At 33.1% G+C, this 25,804-nt stretch overlaps 2 protein-coding genes across 3 annotated transcripts in view; one reads left to right on the top strand and one right to left on the bottom strand.

The window, feature by feature from the left end:
* Muted (biogenesis of lysosome-related organelles complex 1 subunit 5) overlaps window positions 1-25,804 on the top strand; it is a 98,071-nt gene that overhangs the window by 47,509 nt on the left and 24,758 nt on the right. Inside the window, exons 1-2 of one of the 2 annotated variants that reach the window (XM_083041519.1) lie at window positions 1,465-1,749; window positions 2,606-2,674. The gene's annotated coding sequence lies outside the window, so the exon portion shown is untranslated. Of the gene's footprint in view, window positions 1-1,464; window positions 1,750-2,605; window positions 2,675-25,804 lie in introns of those variants that run through there. The other variant, XM_083041518.1, reaches the window with a different exon arrangement.
* LOC145938114 (uncharacterized) overlaps window positions 1-25,804 on the bottom strand; it is a 66,134-nt gene that overhangs the window by 34,343 nt on the left and 5,987 nt on the right. The gene's annotated exons all lie outside the window — the stretch shown is intronic.

Below are 25,804 nucleotides of genomic sequence, written 5' to 3'. Positions count from 1 at the left end.
ACTAGAACGTGCTTCGACGAGAAAAGCAGATGAAGAGAAAGAGATAGAGACAGAAAGAAAGAGGAAGAGAGGGAGAGCTAAGATTTGCATTTAAACTTAGATGGTACAGACCAAGTTTTCTATGGCTTCGGCGCCGTGCGCCATTAGCGCGGCCCACGGCATTATTATATTTTGTATTTAACCAAACTTCGACGCTTGTTCGCCAAGTTAAGCCTGCGCCTCATCGCATGGGCCCACGAGCTTCCAAGTTTTCAGCAGTTTCCGCGTTTCGCACCCGTTGATGGAGGAATTCACTTCATCCGCGCGAAAGAGCTAGAGAGGTAGATAGATAGAGAGAGAAATAAACGGTTTACTTTTCAAAGGAACTGACGATTCTACCATCTTTTGTCGGTCCTTTTGTCACGTTTCTCTTGCTTGCACTCTCGCATATCTCTTCAAATTCAATCCGCTTCCTTTACTTGTCCTCTTCATCGAAACAATGACTAAAAGTGTTTCAAATTTCTTTTGTAATTCTATTTAGCACATTCTACTCTAAACATCAATTAATTAATATATCGAATAACAGCATAAATATTAGTATTTATCTTTTTGTAAAAATATAACTGTGATCAATATCACTGTCAATTAAATCATTTAAATCTTTTTCAATATTTTTTAAATATTAATTTTTATATATTATTTTAAACATTTTAAAATGTTTTAATATTTATCTATTGTGTTACACATCTAAATGGAATATATGTTTAACAATACGTATTGTTTAACAATACGTTTATGTATCAAAGTATCGCAGGATGTTGTAATAATAATAAATGTGAATATAATATCGATATTTTGTTTGATTGTATATAATAAGTTAAAATTTAAACTAAAATAATTACATTACGGAAAAATACTCAAAAATATAATTCATTTTTCATAAAAACTGAATCATACGTGTAACAAATATACGTGCGAAAATATTAGAAAAAGATTAATAATTGCGTAATAGAAATAATAAACTTTTTTGCACATCTCACAATATGACAAATAAAATAATTTTTTTTTCTTTATACTATTAAATCGTATTGAAACACGAGCTAACAATTTACTTATTCAAATGTGAAAAAAATTTACATCGACATACATGACAAAAGAATCAATTGTGAAATATTAAAGTTTCAATTTCTTTCGTACCGCGCACACATTTTTCCGGACCGGCAGCGAATGGATGGTATTTGGAGTGTCGACACGAGTTACGGGTAAACTATCACCCGTTAATTAACGCGCGCGATCTGAATTAACGATACGATGATATTCGACGCGCGCGTGTCAATTTCGTTTGACTAGCGTAGTGATATAGACGCGCGCGCGCGCGCGGTCACGTGATCTCACGTGACGCCAACTTCATTACGCTACGGCGCGTCTCGTAGTCGCTTGTGCGTGTGTCGCGATCTCTCTTTCGTAGATATTTTTTCGAATCTGGAATGAATGCCGGGATCGAACGAGCGGATCGGGAGTGCCGGAACGAGTTACGGACGCCAATTAGCGCTCGCAATCGGAATTAACGACGCGTTCTTCGATATAATGCGAGTAGTCGAGAATCGGCGAGTGAGGTTAAACGACGCGATCCGCCATGAACTTGATCGCGCTAGTGTTTTCCCGCGTTCCTCCGAATCGCCGTCCGATAAACCATTGATCGCGTTCAATTAATTAATTAGTGACATTCTTCCGCGAACGCGAGTGTCTAGCGAAAGCGGAAAGACGACGGTGAGTCGAATTTATTTTTTTTTTATTGCCACTGTTGATTTTTTGCTCTTTTCAACGAATTTCATGCAACGCAATATTTTGCGTAAATTCTTGACAACGAATGTAATAGCGAATGCGATATTTGGGGTTTGCATCAAGTTTCAACGTCGACGAGGCCCGGCGAGGAATTTGTGAAATGGTTATCGTGGCGTAAATTTCACGGCCGTTTTCCGCGGGCCTGAAACGCGCGGGTAATTTATAATTTTAATAACCGCGGCGCCGGCGCGTCTTTCCGAGGGGAGAAGGAAGGGAAGGGCCGACTTTGCTCATTCCACCTTACGTGACGACAATCTGCCTGAGTAATGGCACGAACGAGTGGGAGAAGAAGTTTCAAAGAAACTCAGCCGCCACTTCGGCGTCTCCCGCCGATTTACGTACACGCTTTAACCCATTAAACACTATTATTGTAATATATATATATTTCTAGATCAATCACACAATTGCTCCTTCCCCGAAGATTTTAGATTAAAATTAAAATCATTATACAGAAATATAGTTTTTATCAATTTTATACCTGAAAAAGAATTTCATTTTTAAGACAAGAATAGCGAAAAAAAATAATCCCTGTAAATTAGAAAGTTTGAAAATTAAAGATTTCCTCGAAAATTAAGAGCTTAAGAAATTAAATTAGTATTAAATTTAACAAAATTAATTTAAAAATTAATATATTATATATATTATATAATATTATATAATATTATATAATATTTTAATATAATATATATTAAATATAACAAAACAAGTAAATAATAAATATCTTTTTTAAGTTAATTTATAAGTTATCTAAATGCTCAATTGCAATTTCGTCAATTTGCAGATAAAAGACGATGTGGAACAGCCTGATCGTGGAGCAGCCTGTTCGTGGAACATTTTATATACACATCGAGTAAGTACATAAATATGGTTAATGCAGATACATTCCAAATGAGTCGTAACAGAAAGGACAAAATGCTTAATTTTATTACTTTCGATATGTTTCTCATTTTCGACGCGTATATTTTGGCCACATGTAACGTACATAGAATAAGGTCGTAAGTCGTAAAAGGAAACGGTTACCAAAGTTCCATAATCTTTATATAGTCGCGTCTTTAAAAACTTTCCAATGGCTTTGTGCGAGCAGTTTCTCTTGGGCAGTATGATCTTATTAAAGTATCATCTTTAAGTCGTGCTATGTGCGCTCGAAAACTTAAATGAAAATTTGTAAGTAGCGGAAAAGTCTTTCAAGGCAAATGTTTTCCTTCAGTTATTGGCTTTCGGTTACATTCATCAATTCCCCTTTGCCATAAATTCTTTTTACACACGTGTTATAAATAAAATATTCAACCATGCTGCTATCAATTCTTTTTATTACATCTGTATGAAATCGATCGTGACTGCGTCGTAAATATACGCATATAGCATATTGGTGAAATAATATGAACGTCTACGTCCCAATTTTGCAATTTTGTTATGACATATATATCACGTTAACAAACAGTTGCGACAAATTTTTGCGCCTCGATAAATGGCAGCACGTTGCTTCAGACGTCTTATATTGAAAGTTAGGGAGTCGACAAGTAATTAAATTTGGATATTCGCGTTGAACTGAAAAATATCATAAAAGCCCGTAAACAATTTTTAATTATTTGCATATCAGATTGATATACCTTAAAGTGGCTCGAGATATACATATGTCTATTTAATCTATTTTTATATTTGTTGATATATATGTATCTATTTATTCTATTTTTATATTTGTTTCAATATTATTTATCTTGGATATATTTTAAAGGTATATATATATCCTTAGAAATAAAACATTCAATTATTTTCTCCAGTTGTAACAATAGAAAGAACTGTTTGATATATTTTGAATGAACATGTTCTATTCGCGCGCGTAACGCGCGCATATATATATGAATGCAAAAATTTATAATATGTATATAAACGTGAATTAACATTATACTTTGTATAATGGTATAATTTCATGAAAACTGCCAGAATAATATGGATGCAAGAAAGAACGCAATTTTCCATTTTCAGAGCAAATAATATAATACAAATGTATAATCCTTTATATTTTTCTCTTTGCTCCTGTGCGTTTCAAATTCATGTTCATGTTTTAACAAGCTTCTCAACAAAGTACACTGTAATAAAAAAGAGTGCATTAGGAAACAAATTATTGAGAGGAAATATTTTCTTTATATTTTTCCGTGAACATGATTTTCGCATAGTTTTCGTGTTTCAATGCAATTATTTAAAAGGACGTTGCGATCATGCATTATTGTAGAGTTAAAATATACCGCATATTTACGCAAATGCACGCTATTGAAACGTTCGGGCGTCTCTTAGGGAACATTGCTGAGATACAATCATCAGAGATTTTCCTCGGTACGTCGCATGTAATCGCGTTGACCTAAACGCGCCACAATACACAATGTTATAGTCATATGGCAACGCCATTAATGTCGGCGATTGCGGAAGGGAATCGGGGCAGACGAGGGATTCGGGAAGCGCGCGCACCGCGAATGTGGGTCATGGTACGTGAGTCCTTGCCTCTCACGTGCACGATGTGACGTATCTGCATTAAGGCGAACGCTGTAGAGATGGGATCAAACTTGCATGTAGATTGGAAACATGCGCATGGCGATATTTGCTATGCAAGAAAGGACAAACCATTCGCGACATCGAGTTGCGTATAAATATAAAATATCTATTTTTTTTTAAATTGCCCAAGTAGTAAAATTATCTTGTAAAAATCTGCGTAATTTTGCAGAGAACAATTTTAATCGCAGTTAAAATTTTTCTACATATACATACTTATTCAATTTTTAATTTAATCTAAAAGCGTGGAGCTACAATTCTGCACTTTGCTAAGAGAGAATGTTCCTTTGAGAAAGAATAAGCCCTTTCGAGCTTACATCCTTCTACCTGTCGGACGTATGTAACAATCTGATCCTATTTCTAGGACGGAACGACCTTACAACGTTGTAATTACGTTGGCCGCAGCGTTCTCCCATAGGCATGAAATGATTATGCAATCGATGTCGGGGGAGTAGCTATTTTTACCTCTAATTTATGCGTCAAATTTACGATGTACCTCGGTGCACACGGATAATCGCCGCACTGGATAATTCTGCAGCAAATCGATTTTGTCCGAATGTTAGCAAAACAAACCTACTCAATTATTCGAGAATAGCTCAAATCTTATTCTCTAATTACTTTGTAGACATTCAGTGCAATAATTAAGTAATATATAGTTAATACGTTAATGGAGATTTAACATGTTTTCTATAATTAGCTTCCAACATGTTTGTGTTATAATTATATCACATCACCTGTGTTTATTAGATTATTCCGTGTACTTCGATGTTGCGGATATACCGAAGTTTAGTTTCCTGAATATCTACTAAAGTTATTATCTGTTATCGCACGACTACAGGCCAGTATATCAACTGATATCAGATAATGATTAAACATTACAATTACTAATATACAAGATCAAAATCCAATCTTTCCCACGAATATCACGTTATTCTTATGACAATATATTCATATAATGTTAACGCAGCTTGCAATTAAGCTGAATTATCTATAATAATTAATAGTAAATTTTCTTTAATTAAATTTTAATGTATTCGGATTCTCTGCAATTGCTTCTATTTATAAAAGCGACATTTCATATGCAACTGCTTAATATGCATATAATATTTGATGTGCAATTATTCCTGCTAAACACAATATAAATCATATCTCGTATATTCTGCGAATGTACTTCTATATTACTAATCCAGCATTAGGGAAACCATAGATCGGTCCATAATGGAACCATACGGATGTACGATTTCCTGATTCTATCGCGCTCGAAGTTACTATCTAGTCTCATCTAGTACAGTCCGTGACAAATGAAATGACCTACAACGCGCACACACACAATTAGAGATTAAAATTTTATTTAAAATAATTATCTAAAAAACTTCAGTCATTTAAAACTTGTGCCTATAATAAATATTGGAAGGCAAAAATAAAAAGTGTTACTCCAAAGTGGGTTCTCTAAAATAAATTTAAAAGTTCAAATTTGTATTACATTTATGCAAACAAATATGTCTGTTTTCTATAATAATTATTGCATCAGATAAATTATAAATAGAGTGCTAATTGGAAAATAAATATTTAAATAAAAAAGAAGAGAGGGTAAAATATCTAATCGATGAAAGTGCATCCCTAGTACACGTGACACGGTTACGAAGACCATGAACATCAAGTATGTAGGTCACGCAATGCATTTTCTTGCATCCTATACATGGTCAGATAAACGGTTATGTAGCAGTTTACAATCCGACTGTAATTACACTTTGTTTGGCAATACATCTGTAATGTACCAGGTTTTTTATTTTTTACATATGCTTCGAGTTAAATAAAAAAACATATATTATCGCTCTAGATAGTTTTCTAAAAAAAAGTTTTCTAAAATTAAAAAAAGGAAGAATACATACGCACACACGAAAAAAGTAATGTGAAAGACTTGAAATATTCATACAAAATTATCAGTATGAATAAATTAATATGTATTCATTATATTTAAAAAATGCAAATTCTTTCAAGTATGTATATTGTATGAATTTATTCGTAATTCACATAGTTCTTGCTTCGAAACGTCAGATCATTGTAAATTTAATTTGAGCATACTTTGATTAACTACATTTCTACGAGAGTTTTCAAGAGTTCTCAATTAGTATTTAAATTTTTACACACTACGTAAAATTGTGCAATTTAAGTATAATGCAACTAATTTAAAGTTGCAAAAAATTTCAACTGAAGCAAAGAAAATTACTAGTAATAATTATTAATTATATGAATTAAATTTTTAAAAATAATATATACAATTCTGTCATAATGTTATTGTTATTAACACTTGTCACAACTAGAATACAAATTCGATTCAGACACTTCATGTATCGAAATATGTATCGGAATATAAAAATCGCTAATAGAAAATTAATTTAACCATCAATTTCACATTTATCTTTACACATTTGTTTTACAAAATTGCAAGAAGCATCTACTATTTGAAGTTTTTGATCAAATTAATTTTTAAATTTTTCTACATTTCTCTAAAAAAAGTTTCTCGCAAAAGTAATTAAGCACAAAAAATTATTAGTTTCGATATATTTGTACAAGCAAACCATATAGGATAAAAATATTATATTATTATTATTTCTATCTTATACTCTTATACTTAAAAAGAAACTCCTTGAAATTACGAAGTAAGGATCTGAATTTTGTCTCAATTTTTGGCATCGACTATACAACTTCATCGACGCAATCTGTATAGTCAAACCTCGCGCATGCACGTGTTGCAACGTATAAATGATTCCGATTCCGACTAGAACTTCGTCATAGACTAAAGCGGCAGTGCCGTTGAAAGGGAGCCAACGGAGAAAAAAAGAATGCAATCGATATTCTCTCCACCTCGCGCGAACTTCCCTCCCCAGCATCCGCGCCGCTCTCGCGTTGATGCACCTACGTGTACGAATTTATCCGGCGCTTCTCTACTCCGGAGCTCCTCTCTTCTCGACCCGACGTCACAATATAGAATGCATTTCCGTTCACGGCTGAGCCGTTTCGCGATCCTTTTTGTATACGCGGTCTTTTTCATGCCAGACTTTCGCGCTCGACCCTTCTCCTACCCCTCTTTTTGCTCCGCGTTCATCCGCGACGGGAATGTTTTACCTAGCGCGGATGACGTACATATATCCCGAATGCATTCCCGTATGCAAATCGCGCGAGAGACGAGTATTTGCGGTGAACTGTAGTTTATCGACGAGGAATGCCGAGAAATGAGACTTACCGAGTAACAAAAGAATATGCACACGTTTCTATAGACGTTTTTTATTTTCACAAATAAAAATTTAATATATTGCATTTATTTATTTAACATAAAAAAATTGAAAATATATGTATGTGTGCTTATATTTAACACAATATAAATTTAATTTCTACCATTTAAATTATTTGACGAAGAGATTTAAATAATAATGCATTTGACTTAAAATAATATCGTTTACAAAAATCTAACGATTTATAATTTATGACAAAATTGAAAACTGAAATATATTTATAATTTTATGCTGTATAATATACAAAAAGCATTTAAGGAATCAAAATCGTATTTCGAATTTTGTTACGATATACAGATTTTTTAATATGCTAAATATATGTGTAATATTACGTAATGTTCTTCGCTTTTTGTTGTTTTCGGGCAATCTTGAAAAGTAAATTGCAGATAATTAAAAAAACAAATTAACTGAATTTGCAGAAATAATTATAGAAATAATTTTCGTAATATATTTTAAAGAATATTTCATGGTTTTTATTCCATTATTTCTATAGTGCTATTTTCTGAATAATGGACATGTATGTGATTGCCATTGAGGCGTATAGTTCTACAGGCTTTTCGTAATCTCAGAGTGAAAAGTTACGTGAGCTTTATTTATAACCTATGAGGGAGTTGTGTTGGGCTATATACACATATATATAAATAGGGCAGTTCTTACCACGGATATTCCGCAATCACTTTTTTATTTGTGTGCGCCTGCGGGCGATGTAAAGTGCCTACAAGCGCGGATCAAGAAAGACCGCCCAAGAAAGCTCTTAAGGGAAAATTGAGTTTCTCCTAAATTGATGCAGTACACGATCCTTGAACTCTTTAGGAATTATATTGTGTGATAGGTTTTCTATTATATAATGATATATCCTTAAACATCTTTCTCGCTCTCTCTCATAAACGCATAGAGGAGAAGAGAAAAAGTCTGAGAAAATTCTTAGTTAACAAAAAAAAATTTCGTAGCGAGATACGGAGTCAATAAGAATTAATGGTCCGTTGAAACGCGCATTCGTATAAGAACAGACATATGTATTTACATTTGATGCAATACAGACCGCAATCGATGTGAATTAACTTCGAGCGTTAACATCGTTTAGATCGGCAACATGGATCATTACGTTTGAAAATCCACTGTTGTTTGATTATGTAATTAAATTTACTTCCCTATGTAATCGCGCGAAAAGCAGAATGTAGTTTCTACATTACCCATTAGCTCTTTCAACAACTATAGAGCTTTTTCGAACTTTCGTGAAAATGGACATTAATTATATATAGACGTTTCGCATCAAATTTTCATTATGCTCTTAAAAAGTACATATTTTTCAGCGTTCGAAATGCACGGTTTTTTGTTATAATATAAATGTTGCAACAGTGTAATGCATTGGAAGTAGAACTATAATTAAATAATTCTAATTAAATCATACAAATATTTTATATAAATTTTATTAGTTTAATGGACGTGAAGAAAACACATAAAGAAAATACAGCAAAAAACACCCCATTTTTACAAAAATTGAGACTTATTTTCACAAACATTTTATCATTTTTCATATAGGAATATTCCTGAGTAACTATTATCAATTATAATTCTTTTTACCATAAATTTTGAATTATATAAATAGTTTTAAAAATATGTATATTAACAATTTTGTACAAATTTAACATCACAATAGATAATAGAAACTTATTTTTTAAATAATTTTAAAAAAAATTTATTTTAACTTTTCTTTATTTTGAACCATAGTTACACATTACTGAGAATATTGTTTAAGAAAAATAAAAAATCATTAATCTGAATTATAAAAATATATTTCGTAAAAATTTTTTTATAAATAATAAAAGATTATTTAAGAATAATTAAAGTGTGACATTCCGCATTACTTGATTGTTAGATTGAATAATACTATTTATTTATCAATGAGATAATGTATGATTGATTCAATTTTAAATCAGGTCAATTTTAGATTACGAATAGCAATATTTGAACTTTAAAATCGATAATCTTAACATATTATAAATATCTCTTTATCTGGCTGCTCTTTCAATTATGATATGCAAATTTGCTTGATAACCTCTATGGGAGAAACTTTTTTTCTATTAAAACTTCTATCGACGTCTATGAAGTACCCTGCTCATCATCTAACATTATTTTATTTCCCAAATATATACAAGTTTACTAGTTAACTTGTTTAATTATCGTTTATTAATTAACTTGTTATAAAAGTAGTATATACTGTAGAATAAGAAAGAAAGTCATAAAAAATAGTTTCATCATAATTTATACAGATATAAAATATAACTATATTCAAAAATATTCAACTTACTGCTTTTTCTCTGGCACATAACATCTACAAATTTCAAGCTTTGTAGCAAGGAAATTGATTTTAAAGATTTAAGCCAAATACATGTTTGTATTATTTATCATCTATATATATACGATGTACGATCGGATGGTGTCAAACTTCCGAAGCATGTCAGAGGGGACGTCGATACAAGTTAGAATGATAGAGTAATATACCTTTACTTTTGGCATCTGAATATTTAAAATATGTCACGATGATGTTCCCTTAACATGTGAGATACGCAAAAATTTATAGGTATTATATCCGATATACGGTAGGACATACGTGCAAAAAATGAAAGAAATAGCAAAATAGCTAACAAGATTAATAGATTATTCTCGCTTTGGTTCGAATCAAAATTAATTATTTTCAAGTATGTATAAATTAATATTCTTAGAATAATTATATCATGGAGGAATGCGTGCTATGTAATACAAGCTGCGCTCAAAGTGTATTTCCATCCTCCGGCACTCTGGTGACCCAATTTTCCCGGTTATGCGAGCACAATACGTGCATATCACAATTCAAATTCAATATAACCCTTTCGCTGCCATTGTACCTCTCTACGCATAATGGACAATTCCCAGGATCCTGCCGTGTAACTAGAACTTTTTAATTTGTAACAAACCTGCAGTTTCTGTTCTCTTACTCAGTCTTCTCATACACGCGTCATCATATGAGTATATTTGCTTGCGTACAATATTTTTTATCTTTTTTTTTTCCTGTCATATGGAGAGCTTGCATTTTACAATGCATGCAACGTTGTTCGAGATAAAAGTGTCATGTTTTTCTAACTGAATTGGCTAAAGTCCCCTCGAAGAAACTTTTCATTGCAAAATGAATTGTTGTTGCAAAAAAAAAAAAAAATAAATAACGCCTTTCATGTCTATCGATGGATGCTATCCCACGAAGATAGCTTTAGCAGCGAGTCCGACTCTCGTCGACCGACACATTTTACGAGTCGCAGACTTTATCGAACGGTATACCGTACGCGAGTAATGAAACAGAAACGAACCATTGCCGCATCACGGCCGACTGAAAGCGCGGTCGAAAAATAGCTTCCCCAAATTGGATTGCACTTACCTCTTTTTCCCCTTTAATGAATTTCGTAAACGGCCTGATTGAACAATTCGCGCAACAAATAACTGACAGCCGGCCAGTCGTCCACACATCATGATTTGGTTATCACGCGTGCCGCTTGTGGTACTAATAGCGTACACGCCATTAAATTATCGATAGTAATTACGCGTTTCGCGGGGAAATGCTCCGGCACATGCAGTGGAAAGCTGGTGAGAAAAAAAGGATCCGAAATTTGTTTAGCTGCCGTATAATTTACGGTTATTTCACACGGTGCAATCTCGTTTCGCAAAATAGAATATAATGGAAAAATTCAATAATCATGACGCTGCGTTTTAACAATAACTTATATAATTTTACTTGTGCTCTTTTTTTTGCTGTTACCGAATTTTTTCGTAAAAAAAAACGAATAAGAACAGCTGCCGAGAAAAGAAAGTTTGTTACTTCGCATTTTAATTGAAGTATATAATTTTAAGTCCAAGATAACACACGCGCAAAATGATTACTTAATCTTAAAGTCAAATGTCTTCAATTGATTTAATTAATTCAGGAAAATCACACAAACTAAAAACTGACAGAAGGATATTATAGTGCGTTGAGCTTAATATGATCGTTTATTATCTGTTTCGCGATATTGCATTTCTGTCGGCCACGTTCATTACTTCTAGCCACACCAGTAGTAAATGCACTCCATTTGCATGTTGGTTTATGAAACCCCGTATCGGTGTTAGCTGCACCACCTTAAATTGCCAATGTCGTAAAAGTTGTGCTTGTGATAAGGGAAACCCATTTAAGTTGCGTCCGCGATTAAATCATTTTCGTCTAAATTTCCTTCTGGCAAGTCTCAATTTTCAAAGTTGCCAAGAAATTAAAGTATGTTTGTAAGTAATAGTATACGAGTAGTGAGATATATTCTTTTTTCACATCACAGATGTTTTCTTTTTAGTAGAAAATATTATTAAATAATATCAGACAGCGCGATAGCCGATAACGTTTATATCAAGTTTTATTTAATTATTTTAAATGACAAAATATAATATAAGTAAAGACTCTAAAAAGTTGCAAGCGATTATAATAAATATTTGTTAAACGATATAACAAAAAAAGTTACATGTAATTAAAAAATTTGACGCAATTGAACAATTTTTACTTAAAAGATCAATCAAAATATTTTTCAAATTGCCTATATGTATAACACAATTTTTAGATATTATAAATAAAATAAAAAATCTAGATTTGAGAGTAACAGAAATTTTAATATATCTTTTTTGTGAAGTTAATTAAACCGGTTTTAATAATTTGATTGCCGATCTCTAACAAAATTAATGCACATTTAATTGATAACGTTCATATTATTTAATTAAAAGATATTTGCAGCAAGAGAATATTTTTGTAAAAATAAATTACAAAGCTAACTATATATATACGCGCTGTCATCCATTTTACGATAGTGTATTTTAGTTGCATGCGTTCGTTACTCGTACAACAGTAATCCACTTCAATTACGCGATCGTTTATGAAATTTTGCATCGTTATTGCCGATTGAAATGGTTGTTCAAGTTATCATCGACGGGAAAAATTTTACGCTGACGGCATTACTTACGTAGATGGGAAGGAAGGGAGAAGAATAAATATTTCTTGTAAAGATTATTAATTAAGGATTAATTAAGGATTAATTAAGGATTTATAATTATTACTGTAAGAATTAAAACAATTCACAATTTCATATATTATTATAAAAAAACATTGTTACCATTTTTTTTTATTAACCGCGGAAATAATATTTTTACGATAAATCATATTGAATTAATCTTCTATACGTGCAAAAGAATATGTACGTATAAAACGATATGTGGCTCGTGAAAATCGAGAAGAACCGCCTCCGAGCTTTTCCTCGTCACGAAATATCTTTCCGTATATCGTTGAATATTTTTTACGAGCAATTTTAAAATCTGTAGGAACTCTGTGATAACGCTCTTACGATTTTCTAGTTTTACGATATTAGATATAAATATGTTAATAACTTGCAAACCCACACATGAGGCAAGAATATGAAATTCCTTTTTCCCTATGTAATCTTTTTACATAATTCCGTGAAACTTTCATTTCGCGCCTTTCTCTCTTTCCTTATATGCTGATATATCAACCAAGATGCACATGCTTGTTTATCAACATTTTTAAAACGAAAATATAGAAAATAAGAAAAAATGGTCACTCAGCATTCAAAATAATGAAAAGTAATAAATCTAATTTTGTATATGTGTATGTGCTTTTCTCACATTGTTCAGTTTCGAGCACCATAAGTTTCTTGCTTTGCCTCAGCTGATTGTCAGTGTTACTCGATTGATTTCTCTTCGAGCTTCCTTATTCACTTGCATCTATCCTATCCGAATTTTGCATCGCCGCACCGATGCAATGCATAAATGCTAACTCGGCGTTATGTGTGTTCGTGCATATCGATGTGTATGCTCGTTCAAGTAATAAAGAGGATAACACATTGTGTATTGAAATACATAGAGTATCGCCGCGTATATCATACATATAGTATACGCACACGTACGTACTGCAATGTGATGCATGCAGATTGGATTGAGGTCTCGTAAGAGAAAAGCTGTGCACAGCGACGATTCTAGGATCCAACATCGCAGCACAGTCATCGTGATACAGGGTGATTTGTGTGATTACAATGTCTAAGAGAGGAATAAATTCCTTATTTTTACTTTTACATGTTAAAATAAAAATTTTTATAGAAGAAAATGTCGGTGAAGTGAAAAAAGTCGTTGTTTAGCACAACTATGCGTTCACATTTAGAAATTTAATTTATTAATGTAAGTTTATTTATTTATTTATTAAGAAATTCGTGTTGCTTTATTTGGTAACATTTCAATCTCAGGTATCTCTCAAAGAGAAATAACAGAAAATAATACAAATTCCGTGTCGTGCGGAAGCCTCGTTTTGATATGCCCGACAAGGTAGTCGAGCGAAAAGTTGTGTCTAGAAACCGGAGGTCTCGAAGCCGCGGTAAATCCGCAGTTAAAAGCTTGTCGCTTTTCCATACCACCCGAAAAGCGTTCCGCAGATACGCGCTTTCTCTCCCATTTCTCTCTCTCTCTCTCTCGCTAGCTCGCTCAGCGTGGATTTTCCAAACCCGCGGAATTATTCCGCGCAGAATTATACATCCTCGCATCTGTCGTTTGTTTATTCTAGCTATGGATACACGCGTGTATGCGTGACTCCGTTATAAAGCGTGTATACACACTTGCGTGAGTATGCCGACCAAATAATTAAACTCTCGGTGGTTCCGACTAATACGCAGTACGTGTGTGTACATCAAGGGATTTATTACCTTCAACTAATGAATCCATATGTTTTATTAGTCGCACTTTAAAAGTTTCTTTATATCTTTCCTTCTTTAAAACTAATATTTTCAAATGAAGAGTTTTGCTACTGAGATTTTTGCTACTTACTATTATCTTTTCTCATTAACAAACCAAAAATTAATTTGTGTTATTTGTATTACTTGATTTTTTTACTGTAATTAATAACACAAAATGTTTACCTTTAATCATGCATTGGCTTTGAGATATACGCACATACATATACACACAGTCAATGATCAACGCATATTCAAACATTAATATATTCATAAAAAATTAAATAAAAATTGCACGAATATTTTTAAGAGCTACCATATATGAAGCTTGAAATTAAAATTGCACGAATATTTTTAAGAGCTACCATATTTTTATATTAATATATTTTGATATTTGGATATTGCTTCCGGAAAAATCTGCTGTTGAATTTTTCAACTAAATCTATATTATAAAGTCTACATACACATACACATACACATACACATGCACGAAACTATTGCAATATCACATAGGTTGCGGTCGAGAATACACTACGAATGCTTTAAAACATCATTCTATCTTTATTCTTCTGGAATGTAGAACAAAGATAGAATGATGTTTCAAAGCATTCGTAGTGTATTCTTGACCGCAGCCATAGTATAAATTCAATTTTAGAGAGAAGATACTCCGATATTCAGTAAGACATTATCTGCACTTGACACATACATATATACTTTATATTGTATTCTAACAATACGCACGTCTCTCATGTTATGATCGATAAATTTCAAATTTATTTTACTTTCCCAAATTTAATCGTACGTTCTATTTCTTTCACTCGACAATTTTGTATCAAAGCATATTTAGCATAGTGATGATTAGCGAATAATACAGCCCTCGAGTGTACGAGACATTCGTTTCTTTAAAATATGTACAGTAAGAAAAGAATTTTATTGACACATTTCCAATAATTTTATATTTTTAGTATAAATTTTTATTTGTATGGGAAATTAAGATTTCTTAATTTTTCAAGAGATTTTATGTTACATTTTTATTTTATCTTACATCTATAAAATTTTATTTGCTAAAATATTTGTTGTTATATATTTAGTAAATATTATTATTAAAGTTATACAATTATTTTTCGCAACGATTTTGTTGAATTATCCATTTTCTCACAAAGTGTAAACATATTTCGAAATTCAAAGAACTATTCAACGCATAAAAGGACCGGTAGTTAAAAATTTTAGTATAGAACAAATAAACCCTTTCATAAGCAAATTAATGTTGCAATGTATGCAACATCATCTACCTGAAATCTTTTCTAAGAGCTTAATATTTTTGTTTAACAATAAGTATTCTTTGTGTCGCGGTAAGTTCATATGTATATCACGACGTTGTCTCTGCTTTAGAAAATAAAGTCGACGACTTGTTCGCTTTATTTTGCGGGTCAGACAACGCGGATCTTGAATACAAACAAACTCGCAGCAGCCTGTCGCAGAAAAGCATATTCTTTTGTCGCATCCATACGATGACGGGCAAATATAGGAAAAGTTTCTTCAAATTCGAGTGCGATAGAGAATTCAGATGCTTGTAGATATACGATAATAACACGGATGCATTGAAGATATTAAATAATACATTTACAAGCTTCTGAATTCTCTATCACGCTTGAAATACAAATTCACGTAATGTGTGAGAATAATAATAATATTTTTAAAAGCGAACGCACGTTTAAAACCTTATAATCTTACTAAATCCATAATTTTGCTTGTACAAGATTTTTTTTTAAATGAGATAATAGGATCGCAAAGAGAGGACTCAAAGTTTTAAAAAATTAAGAAACACATACGTTTCCCCATTTATCGCCGATTCTAGACACGTTGTACAGATAAGATGACTTTTATAGCCGTTCGAAAAGAGCTTACACTGCGGAACAACGGATTCGACGTTCTATCGCGGTGGTTAAAACGTAGTGCAAGTGCATATTCCGGTGCACGCGCGTGCATATGAAATAGTATAGTGATCGTGGCGCACCTGCAAGTTCAACGTTTGCCGCGACGTCATGTCGGAATGTCGCCGCGGCGCCGGAAGTCAAGAATATTCCCTCGTTCTCGCGTATGATATTTTCGCCGTTGTCTCGGAATCTTGAACAGCCGCGTCGCGGCATCCGGAGAGAAAGCTCGGAAAGATTTTTCGTTTGCAGACAAGACCGTGCGGCGGAAAGTCTCGCCGAAATTTCTTATGAATCCTCTCGGATATCCCGGGTGACCGTGGAGGGAAGCTCTCTCGGAGAATGCAATCTCGAAATGCGCGTTTCACCGCAAGCGGGAAACGCGACGAGGGTGTTTCATCACGGGTACTATATATAGAGGACCACTTTATTAATGCCTCGATGCGTGTGAGCGTGCGTTATTCCGTGCTCTCGGAAGGAAAGATTTCTGGAATGAAAAGAATGGAATGGAAGAATTCATTCCAATTCTTATGACCTTACTATATGACTCTCGCATCTTCTGACGAGATCTCGACAGAGCTTCTTCCTTTTGACCCAGTAACTCCTATTTGTGTTTGAAGTGAGAGCCTTTTAGCTTCATTATAAGTAAAAAAAAACATAGAATGATACATATACTGTAATCTTTATACGAGCTTTTTTCTCTTTAAAAAAATTTTAACATTGAAACTTTTCTATTCATAAATTAAGCTTTTACTGATACATAAATAAGAAGTATTAGACATTTTAGATTATTAATATAAGCCGAATATTATTTTTTATTTAATAAAAAGATTAAATTTAGTTACAAAAGTATTTTACTAACAATGGTTTCAATAAATTGATTTTTGCAAAAGCCGATTATTGCCAGCTCCATGCTGACTCTTCTTTTTACTTGGAACATTATGGTAACATATTATCGGATTACATTGTTAAACTCCGTTATCGCGTATTCACCTATATTCACGTAAATTTTACGTTGTTACATCCATTAATGTATATGTGCATCATGATACGAGATAGCCTCAAGGGGTTCTGCCCCAAGGTATAATAAAATGCTCTTTTTCTTTCTCTCTGTCTCTCTCCTTCTTTCTCGCTATTTCTCTCATACACATACACTTACGTACATTTTCTCGCACGACTTGCATGAGCGAGTTAAAACGATGGAGAAACAAAAAGCAATGTCCGTTCATCTGTAGGACTTCCGGGTCGATCGTGATCGATCGGAAAAGAATCGCAGGGGCTTTGCGCTACCTCGTCCGACAGAAAGCCGAGGGTAAAAAGGGGACGTTCTTGCCCCATCGCGGCGGCAAGTTAACCGCTATCTGGAAAAATGTTGAAAAACTTTCTTTCTTTGCGCGAAAGAGATCTGGACGAAGCACCGATTGCGCAAGTCTCCGAGTTCGTCTCTATACTATCGGATCGAGTCGTCGAATCGAATGTTTGTCGCGAATTGAGTCTTATCAGATTTTTCGCTCAGAGCTTTAACGATACGAGAGAGAGAGAGAGAGAGAGAGAGAAAAAAAAGACGCGGATTATATGCTTGTAGAATGCTCGAGGATTGATAATGAAATTCCTTACGTAGAACAGCAAGAGAAAATATGAATTTAATTTCAAATTTACTTAACATATTTTATCTAGTATATATCAAAACTTATACTTGAATATGTGTGGTGAAAAAATATATCTTGAAATTATAGAATTTTAAACTTAGCTTTTATCACATATGAAAAAAATATTCCCTCGATGTTTCTCTCGCGAAGAACCAATACGAAATATCATCTTTTCGAACTTATTCCGCTTGTCAAGAAGATTTTTATTAATTCTTGATCAAATCTAACGGGACAGGGGAACTAAAATGGTCCATCAGTTTTGTTAAATTTTTTATCGCGCGAAAAGCAGATTAAAGCATCCCTTGTTCTTTTTGTTTCGAGAAAAAAAGGTGAAAGCTAAGAGCTAAATCAAGTATCATGAAAATATAACAATATTTAAAAATTACTGCTGAAAGATATTAACATATTTTTACAACTTTCCATTTCAAATTACACAGATATTTTTCAGTGAGAAACAAATTAAAGTTGATGATAACAAGATTATCTATTGAGATGCAGGAAGAAACTTGTCTTCTCGTTCGTACTACTGAAAAATTTGATTAAAAGTTGTCCCCGTTTTCAGATTCGCAGTACAAGTTCATTAAATTCATTAAAGATTAAATTTTTTTTTACCTTGTGTCGCATTTTTCATACTAATCTAATTTCTCTTACACACGTAATATCATATCTTGCGAATCTGTATTTCAAAATTCTTTCTCTGCGTGCGCGGAAAGCATATTATCGAAGCGACTAATCAGAAATTTTCACGGAACATTTACTATCGTTTTTATTCGCAGCATCTTCCTGCCCTCGATTCACTCGACAGCCACCGATCGATCATTTACCCAATAGATATTATGTAAGAGTCCATCAAGCTGATCAATGACATAGACGCGCCCACTATTTCTATGAGTATCAAACGAGGTAGCGAATGAAAATGTGCCTATCGACATAACGTTTTGCAACTATCTATTGAAAATAAATTTAGCGCGACTGATATATTATGGATAAATTTAGAAAATACAAAATTAATTTTCTAGGTATTTTTATACTTATCACTGAATAATAAAATTCTCTTAAAATATCGTTTTTGCCAGAAATTTCGTGTCGCAAAAATTATTCCTACAAAATAATTTTCGTCAGTTTATAATTATAAATTCACGTAATCGTACAGTTTGTTATTAAATTATTGATTAATCCTATTATTTTAATTATTAATTATCTATTAATTATGTGCTACATTTAATTATTAAATAATCAAATATAATATGGCGCAGTATATTAAATGCTAGATTAAGTTTATTATAATTGTTATATATAAATAGAATATATAGATTATTAGAATTTATTACGAATATCGAAGTAAAATAGCATCAATATTTATTTTGATAAATAAAAATATCTTAATATACAAAAAATATTATAAGCAATGTTGAAAGTTTTAGCTGTTCATAAATACAAAATTTGTATCACAAAAATAATTTTTATGAGAAAACTTTTAGAATCTCTTAATTATATATTGCTATATCTAGAACTATATATAGAAACCTATATATAAAAGATTATCTATATATAGAAAACTATATATAAATAATAATTATATGGAAAAATAAACATTTTTAAATACATCTGGAAAAAGAACTTCCCCCCAATAAAGACGTCTGCATTCAAAAACGCAAATCTTCTCTGATCTCTGACAGTCATAAATCTCGGAGAAAAGCCACTCCTGGATTTTCCTGGGCTTTAAAAGCGAATTTAAAATAGATTTCGCAGTAATCGCCCGCGGTATCCCGTTTTGTTCAGAACAGATAGTTACGACGTACAGATCGCGTACGCAATTCGGCAGTCACTCGAAATCTATCTAGTGATTCACCGATAATACATAAAATAATTACAATTTTTTTTCATTCATTAACTGAAAAATATACATCATGTTTGGCATGTGAAGTACTCGTATCGAAAGATTATTTCGACTTAATAATTGAATATTAAAGCGTGCAACTATAAATACGCACAATGATGATCGATGATTTATGATGATGAACAATGATCGCGCAAAAAGAAGCCTGCAGCTTATAAATCGAAATATGCAAAATCGATATGAAGTGACGCTATGATTGTGCGCGCGACGACCTGTAAGTGTAATTGAAGAAATATTTTATATGAGATATTCTATTCTTTTCTTTCGCGTATGTGTGTCTTGACAGTCGATTCATCGCGCATGGTCTTTTATTCAAACGCGGCGAGCAGCACGCGTCGAGACGACGAGATCCAAAGTCGCACGCGATCGCGCGGTAAGGGAGGGATATTCTTCTAATAAATCTTCTCGCAATCCCGATCGATCGTAAATCGCCGGGCTACAAAGAAAAGCGAGCGTTTCCACCCGGTGGCACGGAAACATTGGATTCTTTTCCCCGGGCTTGAAAAGCGAGCCTCGCCTAACGGCTGCGGCTGCGGCAGTGCACCAGGGTGTTAGGGATGTTTCACTCGCTCTGCAGGACAACGCATCGTCGCGGTTGCTTGTGCATAAGCGTGAGATTCGGTCGTTTTATGCTCTAGCCGTATGCGTTTTAAACGGAATTTATGTTAATCCATTCGCCCGCTTTGGGGAGATGTACCGCGAATCTATGATATGGAGGGAGGATATTTTTAGCGAATTGGATCGGATAAACCCAAAGGATTAATCGTGATGCAGGTATATAAAATGCACCGCGGTCCTCGAGTGGATTCAAGTTTGCATACGAAAAAAACTTAGCCCGAAAAAAACATCGGTATTTTTTAAAAATTAATTACATACTTGGAAACCCTATTTTTTTCTTTAAAGCAGATATTAATAACCACATACTTAAGACACTTTGCTCAAATAGTAATATATAATATTATATAACAATATGTAATAATATTTTTTTAATATGATAAAAAAACATTTATGAAGTATTACTGTGGTTGTTAATACACACTTAAGAAACATTGCACGTTAAAAGAATGTAGCTTTTATGTTTTTGAAGGAAAAACTGATAAATTCAAAAATTATCTGCTCTTGTTATCAATATTTATTTGAAGAATAGATAAAATGGAATAATTTTGAAAACTATTAACATTAAAATAATTACGAATCTAATTCATAGCAAATATATGTTAAATAGAGTAGATTGAGCCACTTATATGTTGCAAACATATTTAATCCGAGTTAGATCCGAGTAAATGAATTTGATGGGAATTTAATTTGTGGATGTGTACCACTTGATGCAACCAAGGAACAAGTTACTGCGAATTTGGAGGACGAAATTGGGAACATCAAGTTTTGTTCGAAATTAGAAACTTTCATCGTCTCAATATGGTGGTCGTCTACAGTACGTAATTCAATAATTCTAACCTCCTGTAGCATTTCATTAAACTAATAAATGTAGGATAATGTATACAATAAAAATGTAGGATAATTCTGAATAACATATTAAATATTTTAATTTATTAAAAATTTATAGAATTTCACACATTAGATATTTTACTTTTTATTAAATATAAAGAACTTATTTTTACTCTCAAAATACACAAATATATTAATAAACACACAATTACATTAATTTTAAACTGACATATTAAAAATCTGTTATTAAATTTATATAATAAATGTGTGAATTTTGAAATTATAATTATTTTATAAAAACAAAATTATATATACAAGGTTAAGAGTATTTTATTGACCAACACTGGCTAAGAATAATAATTCTTGTACGCGTTGGAATTTGTTATTGACTCCACGAATTTTTCCTTTGAGAATGGTTATTACGAACAAATCTTCGGAATGCCTATGGGGTCCCCTATATAATTGTATATAATGTTCTAAAAATTTTTGTAATATAACTTCTATATCGGAAATTCACAGAAATGCTTGTAAATAATGTAATTGAAGCATAGAATATTATACGCACTTTCATAAACTGATAGGATGTCAGAAAAACTTTGCACACATCTCCAAGTATTTCTCCCTTCTCATATTCTTACATACATTTTTAATAGTTAAAATATCAAAAACAAGTCTCTCGAATCAAAATTCTACGAGAGTAAAAGTAAAAAAAAAAAAACTAAAAGTAAATTCTTGCAAAATAAAATTTGCTTTAAATTCAACAAGTTTTAATAGAATATTCACTTATTAAATTATTAAATCTCGTAAGATGTCACAGCATTTTTATACAGAGCATGTGTGTTCTTAATGATATGCTAAATCTTTTCCCACGAATGTGTGCACTTACAAATACAAATGATACAACGTGGAAACATATCTTTTGCGACACTTGCACATAATTTAAGTCATATATATATATAAACACACACATATACACAACGTTTTTACGCTATATAATCGAAGTATAGATCTTAACAAATCATAAACGCAATTTATGTTAACACTATAAATTTAAATATAAAAATTGAAACATAAAATATTGATTATAACTTTCAGAGTCACCGTTATTACTGTAAGCTTATACAATATCGGGTAAACCTTTTAAATATACGGCGCGCGTTTTCTTTTAATCATTTTAACATTCTAAAAACTCGAAGTATAATTTCTCTTTTAAATTTATTATAAAAATATTTTTCATTGTTATTGCACTTTCTAGCGATAAAATATGATGTAAAAGAAAAAACAATTTCACTGATTTTCACATTTTTCGTTATTATTTATTGACAGATATTTTCTGTATGATATGATATAGAAAGTCGTAATTCTTTATTTCTCTTTGACGATTGTATTTGGATAGGTTTGTTTATTTCCAGCGTACTCTTTTGCACGCACGATCATTTTCAATATCAGCAGATGCACCTTTGACAAACGAAAGCGCTGTTACAACCAAAACTGAAAACGATATCGCGTTATGATTTTGTCCTTTTTCAAAGGACAGTAAAAGTTGAAAAGGATAGTGAAAGAAAGAGAGAGAAGGGATGGCGGAAAAAGATCGGCCGGTTCTTTTTCGCCTCGTGGAAAGCTGCCAACACGTGCATGCTTGCAATTATAACGACGTGCATCGTTTGAAATGTGTTGCGATTCAACACCGTTGCGTTTTGTCGCTTTTCATTTCAGTCGTATTATATCCAATGGGATTAATGTTAATCGCTAATAACGGTGCGAAAAATTAGAAAGCCGCGATGTAAAGGGAATGCTGAAAGAGAGTCGATTTTCGCGACGATTTCTCAGCAGCTTCTCAATATTTTTCCGAAAAAAAGGGTATTATAGGTATTAGGATACATCGCCTTCCTTCCCTTTTCTATCAAATATTTTTTTGAGAAAATGAACCGTGAAATTTTTATTAATAATACCTAAAAGCGACGACGAATATATTTTGATGTTTTAACTAACGAGCAACTGTCTGTTATCGTTTCATCGTATGCGACATGTGTGACAGAATGACAGGGGCTCGTTTATCATCCCGAGGTTATCTTCCTTCAATGATACCTTCATTATAGAACAGATCACAGAATGTATTACATGGGGAAAAAGTTAGTTTATTTTCTCAAGTATATTAAGTTTAATTATTTTCTTTTGAAATGAAAAACGAAGACTCTCGGACAAATTATCGATTAGAGGGAGAAGATTTTATAAGATTCATATATAAAATTATATAATGGAAATTCGTGTAATAATACCCCCGTTTCTACATAAAACTTACGAACTTTACGAATAAACTTGGCGTATATACGCAGCAATCCGCAGTTATTTAATCGAACGTACTTGGAATATGTATCCAACCTCAAAAGGTTGCTGCCGCTCGAGAGACGAAGAATTCGTTGCAGAAGTTTAAGATACGGAGAGCGTGAGGAGCGCGAAAGAGAAAGTTTACTTCTTTCCCTTCATCCCCCTCGAAAGTGCAAATGCAACGCGTTGCTGCAAAGCAGGACGGGCGTTTTCAGCTGCAACAGCTTGCCCATAAGCCGTTGCTGCGCGTAGCCCCTATAATTTATATTCGGTATCTATACATATATAGAGAGATTTTTGCGCGCGTAACCGGCTTATGTAGCCCGTCGTCAGGACAATAGGAGCGATACGCGTGCGGAAGAAAGCCAACTCTTTGATTTTCCATACCGCTCTTCTCTGCGATAGGAAAATAGATATTTTCAGTTTCACGAAACGTTAGTCAACGTGGCTATATGCAAACATACACGTCAAGAGGCGAAAGGCTCTTCCGGCTATGTACGCGACCGAGCGAAACGGAATCGGACGAAGTTTCAGGGATCCCCGCGTGGCATTAAAAAGAGGATTTTTATAAATAAAGAGGAAGAGAAGATGCTTTATGAAATTTCTCCGCGGAGGCCGCGAGAGGCGGAACAAGTCGGGATGTTTGCCTTCAAAGCGAACGAAATTGTACGACAGAACGACGAACAAATATTTAGACAGACGATGGATGTGTGTTTGTGCGTTCTATAATAGATATATTTTCCCATGCAAACGTGGAAATGTGTTAAAGGGGGTGGGTGATTAATCGCGGTGAAAATGATCGAAAATAGAACATACATAAATACGGGAGATCTTTGAAAACGAGACAAATAAATGGCACGGTGTGACAATTATGTCCATTCTGTGCGCATATATTATCCGATATGTCACGACATTTGCACACTGTTATCAACACGCGCATACGCTAATCCCCCAACTGACATATGTGTCCACTAGTCAGCACATTTTAGACTCGAAATTATTTTGCAAACAAGATTTCAAACTCCTGTCAATAAAATATAATCAGTGCAAAATTAATACAAATCGATAAATTGAACACTCACATAGTACTGTGCAAAAAATTATTATCGAGATGTATTTTATTTTGAACTAGATATCACTTGAAGATTATACCCTTTAGATTAAGCCGAGACTGTCTTTTTATAAATTAAAGCTGCTCGCGCGTGTTTTAATAACTATTTTTTAATAAGACTTCAATTCTCGCCGCATATAATGCAAAACACCTGCTACTTGTACAATAAATTCTAAACCATGCAAATTACCGGTGTGAAAAGTTTAAGGAATAATTCCGCAAATAAATTTCGATGTCGTCGGTGAATACCCCTCTCTCTCTCTTTCAATGCGCCGTACGCACAACGGCACAATGAGAAATGGCCGTGGTTTATTGTCTGCCGCGAAAACTTACACCGAAAGCCTTTTCAACGGAAAAGCGCGCGGAGAAAAGTTTCCTATATTCTTTTTTTCTCCTTTTCCTCTTTTTTTTTCCTTGTTTTTCTCTCGCGAGAGCAAGATAACGCCTACCGTCGTTGCCGCCGACGTGGCTGCTGCTGCGATTTCGCCGCGCGGTTACGATGCGGTCGCAAATGAAAGCGTCGCAGATGCAGTTTGCAGTTACGCTCGCTCTCAACACGTCACAGGCGGACCATTTGCAGGAGCAGTTTATCACACGCCGTTTCTAGAGAGTGACAGCCGAAACGCGGACACAAGTCCACAAATGCGAATAGCAAATCGTCGGTTTTAAAAACTATGGTCATTAAGCGTTTCTTCTCTTTTGGAAAATAATAATAAAGGGTTTTTTTTTCAATATAATAATATAGTAATATAATAATACAGATATCGTTTAAAGTTAAAGTGTTAATTAGTTACGGTGCAAATTATAAGTTCGGGAATTGATGAATATTCTGTGAGAACGTATCTGAAATCTAAAAAAAATTTCGATACACATATAATCAAATCTCAGTTCTTCTCATTCTCTGTTTAACATCAATTAATTAGAGATCTTTTGTTTAATATCATGAAACAAAAATAATTTATTGGTCTGTAAAATACGACGTGTCCGAAA

Source organism: Prenolepis imparis, unplaced genomic scaffold (genome assembly GCF_030444845.1).
Source record: "Prenolepis imparis isolate NDT839.2.m4 unplaced genomic scaffold, iyPreImpa1.0 SCAF_7, whole genome shotgun sequence".
In the NCBI taxonomy this organism is placed as follows: Eukaryota; Metazoa; Arthropoda; class Insecta; order Hymenoptera; family Formicidae; genus Prenolepis; species Prenolepis imparis.
Note: the sequence above shows the minus strand (reverse complement) of the source record. Positions and strands in the feature narration are given on the sequence as shown.